Consider the following 11,947-nt stretch of genomic DNA (forward strand, 5'->3'; position numbering starts at 1 on the left):
TCTCTTAGGTAGCCCCTTCTTTCTATAACCAGGAGTTACTTGAGGAGTCCTGGGAAATGTCCATACAGGTTGCTCGTTCTCCCCTTGGCCTTCATCTCTCTGTGCTTCACTTTCTGCAAACACCAGGCCCCATGGCCACATCCAACTCTAGTTTCTGCCTCACCCTATCCCAAGACTCTGAACTCTGCTTGAGTTCCTTTGCTGGTTTCTTACAGAGTCTGACCATGTTATTCTGCATATTTGTCCAATTTTTCTTGTTGTTAGCATGAAGTCTGCCTGTATCTACCATATTATTCTCAGAATTTTACTATTTTAGTATCCATGATGTTTTCTTTAAGCACTCATTTTTTATTTAACTTTTTATTGATTTTTTTTATGAATCTCACATCATGTACCCCAATCCTACTCATCTCCCCTTCCCTTTGTACCCGCCCTCCACCCTTGCAACCTCCCTCCCAAAGGGGGAAAAAAAATCTCATTGTGGAAGCTGTAGTGTCACAGTGTGTCCCACAGTATACCTTTTGTCCATACTTCTTTATTTGCAAATGTTCTTGAGCTGAGTCCTTGATTTGGTTCCAAGCCTCTGGCTCCTGCTTCAGTATCAATACTGGGTCCTCATCAGGACTCCTCTCGGGTACCATGTTGTTGCCTGTGTGATGGAGACCTGGAGCTTTGGGTCTGTAGGGCTGGCTCCTTCACCTGCTCCAGCAGTTCATTTGTAAAGGCACTTTCAGGATACTCTTTATCCAGTGTGTTGTCCAGCAGGGTGCCTCAGATACCTTCCAGCTTAGGTAGAAACAGCTCTCTGGCAGCATTTTTGAAAACACATGAGTGCTTTGAGTGGCTGCTCAGCTTTGCCCCACAGTCTCTGGGAGATGGAGTCTCTTTTGAATTCACTTGGTCCTGTGTCGAGCCTGTCCCTGCTGCATCCTGTATTCGGCCTCATCAGCTGCCCTGGCTGACAGTTTGCTAAGGTGACAAAGGGGTCAGTTTGCTAAGGTGACAAAGGGGTCAGTCACTCACCCCTCTGTGACAGCTTCAGTCCCGGTAGTTTAGTAGCAGCAATGGTCTGGTGCAGTAATGGAGCCACGGGGACAAAGAAGGAGACATGGAATTCAAGGGGCAGAAAAGATACATTTAGATGTCATGATCCTCCCTCTGGGAGTTTCCTGGAACAGCTCTGAGCACAGGGCTACTAGGAACAGGAAGGCACAGGCAGGTTGGCTATATCCTGGCCATACAGAAAGGACACCAGAAAATGGTGAGTCTGGTTTCTAACTAGGGGAGGCATCTTTGAGGGCTGAGAAAGACTTTATTGTCTTCCTTTTTTTCTTACTTTTGAACCTTGAATTGTATGAGTCTGTTATTCCAAAATAAGTAAAGAAATAAACTAATTTTAAAGAATGAACAAGCACATTCATTTTCCTTTTGAACCCTTCTGAAACTTTATAAAAATGGAAAAAAAAAAAAGAAAAAAAGAAAAGAAAAGATTCTTTGTGTAGGCCTGGCTGTCCTAGAACTCACTCTGTAGACCAGGCTGGCCTCGAACTCAGAAATCCGCCTGCCTCTGCCTCCCAAGTGCTGGGATTAAAGGCATGCGCCATCGCCGCCCGGCTGAAAAGATTCATTTTTTTTAGAGGCCAAGAAAGTAGCTTAGTTGGTAGAGCTCTGGTCAGGTGTGGCCTTTGCTTTGACCCACAGCGGAAATCCAGATTCACACCTGTAATCTTAGCATTCTGGAGGTGGAGGCAGGAGGATGAGGAGTTCAAGATCATCCTGAGCCACTTTGGGAATTTAAGACTAGCCTTAGCAAAAGATCTTGTCTTTAAAAGAAATCATTAAAAAAAAAAAATAAGACTTTCATGGAGAATGTGATCTCCATGATCAAAATTCATATTCTCAAAGAATAAATTCAAATGTTATATTTAAAAACACCCCCAAGGACAATGAGAGTGTGATCTTAAAAGACCAGAGAAAGTTAATGACTAAACACCTTGTAAAGCTAAGGTCCCTAAGCACGTGGGAGTCAGGCATCCATGCATTAGAAGGTGGAAGGCTGATAGGCCCCAGACACCTGAAAGCACAGAGATGCTCTTAGAGCCGCCTCTGCTGTGTGCTTGGACAGCTGCCCTACTCTGCTCCAGAAAGGTAGTGAGTGCATTTTCTGGTGAGTTTGAAATGGGCTCCCTGGGCTGCAACAGGTCAGTCAGCATCAAAAGCAAGGGGGAGAGCCTTGCTTTCAAAAACATTGGACTAAGTGGGTCTTTGCATGCCAAATGCCAAGATTTCATAGCCCTGCCCATAACAGGCCCCACAGCAACCACTTGGTTATTGAACTTAAAACACGTCCAGCAAAGAGGTACAAGGTCCTTCTCCAGGGAATTTGACCAGTTCCAGATAGCCGATATCGGGGGCTCTTATGTCTTGGTTCAGCCAGATGAGCCCATAGCAAAGTCAAAGTGGACCTTCGGTTTTTCTCCCTAAGTATGAGAAGGAACCCAAGCTGCCAGTCAGCTAGCTCACAGTGAGTCACTGAAGCATGCACTGTGTGTGCATGGACATGAGCAAAATTCTGCTCACTGTATCTTCTCAGCTGCTTGAAAGAAACATTCATGAAGCAAGAACAAGCTACTGTGAAAAGGAATATTCCAATAGCTAAAAAAGCTCTCAGAAATTAAAAATGTAGTACATTTAACACTGGGTACTGTACCAGAGAGTAATATTTAACATGTCTTTCTGATACTAAAGCCAAGGACAAAGAAATGGGAAATTACAGAGAGAAATGAGTTCATCAATCAGGGTAGAAATTACACATCTGAATAATAAAGTTGGCAAAAAAACAAACAAAAACAAAACAAAGCCTGGTCGGCAAAGACAAACCTGGGTGGCAGTGGTCCCCGTGCTCTAAGGCACCAAAGAGTCAGAGACATGGCAGCTTGTTCCAAGGAGGTTGTTGGTTTGGAGTTTTTGTTTGTTTGTTTGTTTTCTTTTTTTAAAGATATATTTATCTTTATTTGATGTATATGAATGTTTGCCTGCATTTATGTATGAGTACCATATGTATGCCTGGTGCTTGAGGAAGCCAGTTACAAACAGTTGTAAGCCTCCATGTGGGTGCTGGGAGCCAGCCTGAATCCGAGCTTGCGGGTGGTTGAAAGCTGCTCAGTGTAGATGAACCTAACTCGGTATGTTCTCTTAACCACCGAGCCATCTCTGCAGCCTTCCAGGAAGATTTTGTTAAGGTTCTGGGAGTTCAAGCTTTGAATACCTGATATATCCAAATATGTCTGCAGGAGACTGAGACAACTGACAGAAAGTTTGGAAATAAGCGATCCATAAAAGCCCAGAAATAAGCAGGGAGGTGGGGGTGGTGCATGCCTTCAATCCCAGCACTCTGGAGGGAGAGACAGGCAGGAACTCTGAGTTCAAGACAGCCTGATCTATAGAGTGAGTTCCAGGACAGCTAGGGATACACAGAGAAACCCTGTTTTGAAAAGCCAAAGGGGAGAGAAAAATGAGCCAAGGGAAAAAAAAAAGCGAAATGATAACAAAAGAGTTACTAGTTCTGGGGAAACAAATATAGTACAAGAAAGAAAATAATATCTTGAGGGTCGGAGGGACCTCAGTAGTGGATCCCTTGTCAACAGTGTGCAAAGGCCTGGGTTCTATCCTTTGTTGCCAATAAGCAGATAGATAGATAGATAGATAGATAGATAGATAGATAGATAGATAGATAGATAGATAGATAGATGGATGGATGGATGGATGGATGGATGGATGGATGGATGGATGGATGGATGGATGGATGGATGGACAGATAGACAGACAGACAGATAGTCCTGGTATGATTGGGCTCACCTAGACACAGCAATTAGACAGTCATAGTAATGTCAAGGCAGAAGATTTACTGAAGGGCAATTATTAAGTTGGCAGAGTAGGAAGATAAGAAGATAAGATTTTGCAATTCTGGGGTTGCATAGCAAAACGAGAGTTAAATCCGCACCAGACCCAAAGAGCTATGATAAAACATCTAGAGTCAAGACAGTGTCTCATGCTATTGTGAGCCAGGGAGATTTAAGGATGAAGGGTCTCTCTCTATGAAGAATGGAAGTTGGGAGACCAGTCTTGTGATCACACTGCTTTGATCAAATGAGGCATTCTTTCAGAGACCAAGTGGGAAGAGAGACTGTAAGGATGGACAACCAGTGCTTTAAAAAAATAAATAAAACCAGCTGAGCCTCGTTCCGTGGGCTGTGGAGGAAAGAGTGAGTTCTCAGACAGCTGAGGCCAGTAGGGAGCTGGATGTTGCTGGACCCTAGGGCAGTTTGAGATGCAGGTGTGATTCCTAACCAAGTACTGGCTTATCTACCTTTGGGCTCCATGTTGTTAATGAGGACAAGGACCTTCTATGATTTGACCTTTTACACCACTTGGTTATTCTAAATAACATCCTTTGAACTGGCTCCATAGAGGAAAATGGGCTGTCATTGGCATGACCCTCACAGTCAAGTTTGCAAAAGACAGTGTCTCTGCCTGTGTTTACCTTGGACTTGCAAAGCCTTAACCACCATTCTCAGCCCTCAAAGAGGGAACTTAGCCAAAAATTAGGAAATCTGAGTATCTGGGGGACACAAAAACTCTAGGGTCAAGTATCAAAGACTTGCTAAATATGTGTTCTAGAGGCAATAGTGTGGCAAAGGGCTGCTCACAGCTCTTCTGTGTCCTGGTCCCCTCTGCTATATTTGATACTGTAGAATCCTGGCTGAACCACTTTGGAAACTTCATTAAAGTCACCTAACCCTTTTGAGAGTAAGATGGGGGGGGCACCCTAATCACAGAAGGAGTTGTAGGGGTTAGGTAAAGATGGCATACACGGTAAGGGTCTGTCAATGGAAACCCTCAGCAACCCTTGGTTACAGTTAGTGAGGTTTGAGGTGGTGGTCTTGCCTTGCCTTGTCCCGTCCTGTGGGAGGAACTCATGAATTCAGCTATGTAGCTGAGATTGGCCTTGAACTTATGATCCTCCTGCTTCTACTTTCTGACTGCTGAGATTGCAGGCATGGCCACCACACTCAACCCAATTAAAGCTTTTACATGAGTTTGTCTCTGCAGATCTGCCTTCTTTTCTCTGTCTTTATTGTAAGTAAGACCACCTAGGCTCCCACATGATGGCAAAGAGTCCCAAATGGCTAAGCTGGAAATGTGCTTCTCCATTTCTACCTTGTAGAACAGTCTGGAGCTCCCTCCAATATGGCAGCCATTGATATCCACACAAACAGGTTGAAAAGAAAATATCATCTTCTCCATGCTCGTGGAAGCATTCAGAGAGCTATTAGCAATTGGCTAGCAGCAGCCTTATTGAACAGCACAGTAGGGCCCCTGAGCCATCACAGAAAGTCTAGGGACACAGGGAGAACCTGATGTCACAGCTCAGAAAGGCAGTCAGCCCCGAGTGCCATTGTGTGGCACTTCCCTGATAAAGACTCATAATGTGTTTCATTTCATGGATTCCTTTGACAATGAGGTGTAGCCAGCAGGGTCACTTCACCTGATTAATGTCTTTAGAGTGCAAGATAAAAATGCATAGAGTTATAAAGGATAACTTAATTAGGTTATAATGCAATGGCCAACATATTAAAAAGAAAAAAAAACAACAACAAAAACAGGTTTGTGACCTGTGTATCCTCTGGTGGCATTCACATGGCTCCTCTGATTTAAAATTTGTGATGAGTATTTGTAATATTTCAAGGTAATTTGTGGCAAGTGTCATAGGCCCAGTGTCATTTCTGTTGGCAGCAGAGGCATGGGTACTGCCTATACTACTGTGCTCTGTTCCTATGGCATAAGTGAAAGAAGTGCTAAATTTCTGACAGAGGTTAGTAAAAATAGTTTGTTGGTATTTTCCCATCCCCCTCCTAGCCAAACATACAGACAAATGAATTCTGTTTATGGGTGAGCCCCTTGGAAGTACTGGGACCTCAATGGAAAGAGGTCTTGTTGAGGGTTGTCACACTGTACAAGCTAGCCCATTCTTTGGAGAGAGGGAAAAAGGAACTAGAAGGGAAGGATTTTCCTTTAAAGCCTGGACTTGAAATAGGCTTACACTCCATTGACCAACAAGGAGTCAGGAGATCACATTAGCACACACAGCCTTCTGGGAAATGTAGTCCTTAGTTACACAGCCCTGTACCTGGCTGGTGGAAAATGAGGCCTTCTATTAGTCAGGAAAATGACTAATAAGATAAAGAGCAGTCAGGGCCATAGTTCATCACTGCAGAATCAAAACAAAAAAGTGTTCTTTTCAAAACCTGCTGCTGATAGTGTAGAGCTTAAAATCTGAGGCAGGGAGGTAGCAAAAGAAAGAGATGTGCACAACCCCACAGTGGCCCCAGACCCTGAGGCATGCAGTATCTAAGCCACATGTAGCATACAGCAGTTCCCAGTTCTGTATCTGTGCCTGCAGTTGTTGACATTGTTATTAGCATAGGGCCTAAGAAGGGGGTGGCTTTTCCAAAGGCCTTTACCTTTCCAGGGAGCTTTAAATACCTTCACACTCCTTATTTGATTAAAACTGTCAGGCCACTTCTTCAGCTTCTCCCTTCCCAAGTTAGTTAATGCAGCTCCACACAGCCACGGCCTGCAGCTTACAGATAGATGACTTGTTTGAATGACAGTAATGCAGACCAGCTTGGTTGGCTTCTGCTGGCAGGAGGGAAACAGAGCTATAGAAGCCCAGCTATCCCTTCAAGGGCCATGTGTGCCCTGTCTATAGTCAGCAAAAGCCAGGCAGATGTCACTTGAGTGTTGTGTTTTATCTTTGAAGCACCAGAGAAGGATGCCCCAAAGAAGCAAACTCCAAAGGCTTCCAGGCCCTCCCCACCAGAACTCCCTGCATATCCTAGGCATAACCATGTCTACTGACAAGTAAGCTCTGTGGCATAGCACTCATAATGGCCTGTCAAGTATGTGACCTTTAGACATTTGCTCAATTAAGGGTGATTTTCATTGAGTCTCCGGGTCGCAGTTGTTCAGTGTTTTGTGATGGGTTTGCTATCCTCCCCCAGCCCATGTCTACTTTTAAAATATGATTCACTAGGAAAATATGAGTCTATTAATTGAGCTCATTTAAGAGCCAAATTTTGGGGAACGCATGTATCTCTGTAAAGTGAGAGCCCCGTGGAAATCACCCATGTTCTAGCATTCACATTTTCCCTGACTCAGTGGCTCCAGTGCCCTTTCTGCATTTCCCATCAATCAAAAGTAATCCCACACAGTGAAGATTTCCAGGGTCTGTGACTCAGCCCAGGATCCCGATAGGGCTCTCCGCCTGAGATATGAATAGGATCTGCAGATGGCTATTTTTATAGGCAAAGCTTTCTAAGTTGATTTCTTTGAACCCAGAAGGGCTTCTTCCCTCTGGCCTCCACTGTTTTCCTTCACCACAGAGTGGGACCTTTTGTGTGTGTGTGGCTGGCCTGTCTCTTTCCCCCTCCTCCAGTCAGCTGGTAACTACGGAAGCCAGAAAGAAGGTATATGCTTGACAGCGTTGCCTGAAACCCTATATCTTCGCCCCCTTTCGGGATCATCTTTCTCTCATCCTGCCCAGAATGTCACCAACCCCACCCAATAGGCCACAGGAACTCAGGGGTGGCTGCTTGTCTAAAATAGATATCCCTCAGCTCACAAGATCAACCAACCCCCATTCAGAATAGACTTTGCATTTTATAAAATTGCTCCATTGTCTGACCCCACCCCAAACATAAAAGCCAAAACAAGCCCCAACCTCGCCCTCCTCCGCAACAAATAAACACCACAGCCACCTTCACACAGCAGAGTAACTACTGTGAAACCTGCCTGGGCGGACCCTGACCCTAGTAGAACTCTTTGCAAGCCTCCCTGCTTCCTTGGTCCCCGATGAAGGATGCTTCACTCCACCCCCACCCCCAGGCTGTCTCAGTCCCCTGTAAGGCTCCTCCCCCACCCCTGCCTCCATGTACTAGTTATCCATCTACAGAGGCTACACAGAAGGCCCACCCTTCCTTTGCAAACTTCCCAGGTTTTCCTGCTGAAAACAGCACATTCTCACAGGAAACACTGGCTGATTCTGCACTTTTTTTTTTTCACACTCTGTGTGTGTGTGTGTGTGTGTGTGTGTGTGTGTGTGTGTGTATGACCTTGCTGTTCTTGGCAATCAAACTTGTAGGCTTAGGGGTAGAGTTGATAGCTTAAAGTGTAAATGTTTATGTTGGTCAGTGCATGCCGTTTGCAGCATTCCCCAGCTCCCTTAGGTAATTGCCCAATCTCTGTGCCTCCACTCAGGTTGTGGAATAACCCCCTCACTTTACAGTTCCTTAGCTCCCCAAGGTTCCCAGCCCTGCCTCTGTCAAGCCTGACTGCTGACACCCTTTTACCTCCTGGAGAGAGCACCAGAAGTAAGAAGAACCCTTCACCAGCACATGGCTGTACACACTCAAGGGCCCTCGATCCTGGTACAAGCCTGCTAAACCTCCAAACTAGTCTTGACCACTCAAGCTCTGAGCTTTGCTCTGCCCTGCTGGTGTTCCATCCCAGAGAAAGGATGCTTGAAGTCAAAGGAGAGAAGAGATGGAATTACATGATATCTGAAAGGCAGAGAGCTCAGGATAAAAACAGCAGCTGCTATTTGAGGAGCATTTGAGGAGCATCTGTTGCGTACCAGGCGCCATGGTCAGTGCTTTGTGTAGTCACTGAATCCCGATGACTTCTCTTTGAAGTCCTGGTAGCTTGTTTATGGGGAAGGAAAATTGGGCTACAAAAGAGGAAGTGGTCGGTCCAATTCTAGGGAAAGTAGTAGAGTCAAGCTCTGGACCCAGCTAGGGTGACTCAAAGCTGAGAGCCACATGTACCAGGCTGGCAGATTTTCCTTCCAGGGCAGTGATGTTGAAGAGAGGCAGGGTTCACCTGGGAGATGGCTGGCTGCAGTTCTTTCCCTGAGTCTGCTGGTTTTCAGATCAACAAGCAGTGCCCTGTGCTCAGGCCCTGTCCCCTCTTAGAAGGGGCTTAGGATTTTCCCAGTGGGAGAGAGACATGAGGAGCTCTGTATTCAGGGAAATGTTACCCACTCTCATTACTCACTGGACCCTCATGTGCCAGCCTGGGCACTCTGCTGGATGGACCTCTAACTGCCAGGATGACTGATGCACAGAAAGTGCCAGCTGCATCTCTGTCAATAGCCAGAGTCAGGAGGCATAGAGAGTTCCACTTTCTAAAGTCTCCCCACAGTGGGTTAATAGAGTCCCTGGCAGAGCACACTGCTAGCCACAAGGAAAATTGGAAATAGAAGGTTTGTTTCCCTGCAGAGCCATGATACTGCTGAATAGACGGCCGGGCACTGTGGTTAGCTCTGACATGTCTCACAGGATGGAGCATGGGAGGGAGCATGTTGGGATGTCTCCATGAGAGGGAGGGACTTATTTATTTTTAACTGTGTATGCGTATGTGTGATAGAAGTACTCTTGTATACAAAACCAGTTATACTGTACATAAATTTTAGAAAAAAAAATCTATGTGCAAGACAAGCCCATTTCCACAAAGAACTTGGAGTTTAATGAGGCATAAGACATGACTTGCATGGTTAAAGATGGCAGCTGGCAGACCTAGCCTGCGTTGAACTGAGTGGCCCAGGCAATGAGATGCCAGGATATGGAGTGGCCAGGGTAAAAGCTCCCAGAGCAGCGCACAGTCTCACTCTGTTTTAAACAGGGTTGAGTTCCTAAGGTGATGCTTGTTGACAACTGACTCTACTGCTGTGTAAGGCTAGAGCAGTGGGTCTCAACCTGTGGGTGGAACAACCCTCTCATGGGTCACATAGCAGATATCCTGCATATCAGATATTTAATTACAACTCACAGCAGTAGCAAAATTATAGTTATGAAGTAGCAGTGAAAATAGTTTTATGGTTGAGGGCTCACCATAACATGAGGAACCGTATTAAAGGGTCACAGCCTTAGGAAGGTTCAGAAGTGCTGTTCTAGAAGAGTCAAAGAGGAACAAAACGCATGCCAGCTCAGCAAGGAAAACCCCAGGAGAGGGTGCTCAGCTTCAGAGGCCATCATAGACCAGCCAATCAAAGCATCAGTGAGGAACCACCAAGCACCTCTGAGAAAGACCCAGGTAGAAATGGACACCATCGAATGCTAGGAAGAATGTGAAGAGACGGAGCCCTCCCAAGCATCATTAGGGAAAACTCAGGGTAGCACAGCCATTCAGAAGACAGCTGGGCAGTGTTCTACATAACTAGACATACACTCCAGTGCCCAACACCTTGATATCTACCCAAATGAGGTCTTAAAAAACACAACAAACAAACAAATAAACTTACATCCGCATAGATCCCACAGCCTTCTTTGTATTCACCAGAAATTGTCAGCAGCTGGGGGTGGGGATGCAGCTCTGTGTAGCCTATGTTCGTAGAACAGCCTTGAATTTGATCCCACCACAATAAATCAAATGAATCATTTGGATACAAATGAATGAGTAGCTAAACACCCCCACCGAATGAATGGGTAAATCATGGTATAGCCAGACAATGGACTATTATTGGAGGGGGGGAAAAGGGCTCTTGAGGCATGAAAAGATACAGAGCAACTGTAGACTTGTTATACAGAGTCAAAGAAGCCACCTGCTGCATAGCTACAGCCACATGATGTTCTGGAGAGGGCTGATTCTAGAGACAGGAGGAAGATAGTGTTTGCAGGAGGTAGGGGACCCCGATCAGGCATAGCCCAGGCAGGTTTTACTTCACTAGAATCTTCTAAAAGCCCTCAGGCATCAGGATGTCTGGTCCAGCTGTAGGAGCAGGCACTGTAGCAGAGGCCTGCTGAGCTGAGGAAGTCCTGATTCTTTGTCTGTGCCCTAGGAAACTAGAGAGGTCACTGACCAGCCTGGAGGGTGTCACTGGAGGCTGTTGGGGGAAGAAACATGTCTATGTTGAGACAGGAAGGAGCCAGGAAGAGAGAAAAAGCTTGTCAGCTTCAGAAGAGACAGAGTGTCAGGGCCCAGTCATATGAAAGAAAGAGGGAATGCTGGCTGTAGCTGGAAGCAGTGTTGAAAGGGACAGGCATGAGGCCGAGACACAGTCACCAGGCTGAGACACAGCAGAGCCTGTAAGCTTTGGCGAGCCTGTAAGGGTACAGCCTCTGTGGGGATCCACAACAGGATGAGCCTCTCAGCCAGGGTGTGTGCTTGGGTTCCTGCTTCAGGAGCAAGACAAGCCAGGCTTCCCATGGAAGGGATAGAAGTGGCAGTGTGGGAGTGCGACTGGAGGGGACAGCTGAATGAAGGAGGGTCCATGACATGAGAAGGTGCAGGTGAGAATTGGAGATGGCTGAGTGCTGGTCAGGGAGAGGACAGGGTCTGTACCTCTGAGAATGCTGGCCCAGGTGAGGAGGTGGAAGGGCAGATGCTCTGAGATGCCACAGAGCTGTGCCACGAGGGCGTCCAATGCTAAGGTCCAGGCTGCCGGAAACGGGCAGGAGCAGTGCTGTGCAAATCCCCTTCCGTTGCTTGTTCCATCAAACCGACTAGAACCAAAGCTGTAGAGGGCCATCTGGGGGTTGTTAGATTCTAGAGTAAGCATGTGACAGGCTTCCCACAGTGGCAGTCGTGTTAAAGCACAGAGATGAAGACAGCTTCTCTGAGGTTCCTCTTCTCAAATGACCCAGGCTCATGACAGAATCCAAGTTTCCCACATGACAAATGAAGAAAGACTTGCTCATTCCCAGCTTTCCTTGATGCTCTGAGCACACAGCTGGTCAAACTTTTCAAGCTGGAATCCCAGAGAACCCTGTACATGGATAAACACAAGCAGCAATGCAGTGCTCGTGAGCTTCAGGACGAGGTCAGATTCTGAAACTGTACCTTGCCAGCTGCCAAACTACAGATTCTCTGACTAGTGTGCTTGGCGTGG

At 46.2% G+C, this 11,947-nt stretch overlaps 1 protein-coding gene across 10 annotated transcripts in view; it reads left to right on the forward strand.

Moving 5' to 3' along the window:
* The window catches only part of Atg7 (autophagy related 7), a 209,850-nt gene that overhangs the window by 176,600 nt on the left and 21,303 nt on the right, over positions 1–11,947 (forward strand). The window lies entirely within an intron of this gene.

The sequence above is a fragment of the Mastomys coucha genome, unplaced genomic scaffold, assembly GCF_008632895.1.
Source record: "Mastomys coucha isolate ucsf_1 unplaced genomic scaffold, UCSF_Mcou_1 pScaffold20, whole genome shotgun sequence".
Taxonomy (NCBI): domain Eukaryota; kingdom Metazoa; phylum Chordata; class Mammalia; order Rodentia; family Muridae; genus Mastomys; species Mastomys coucha.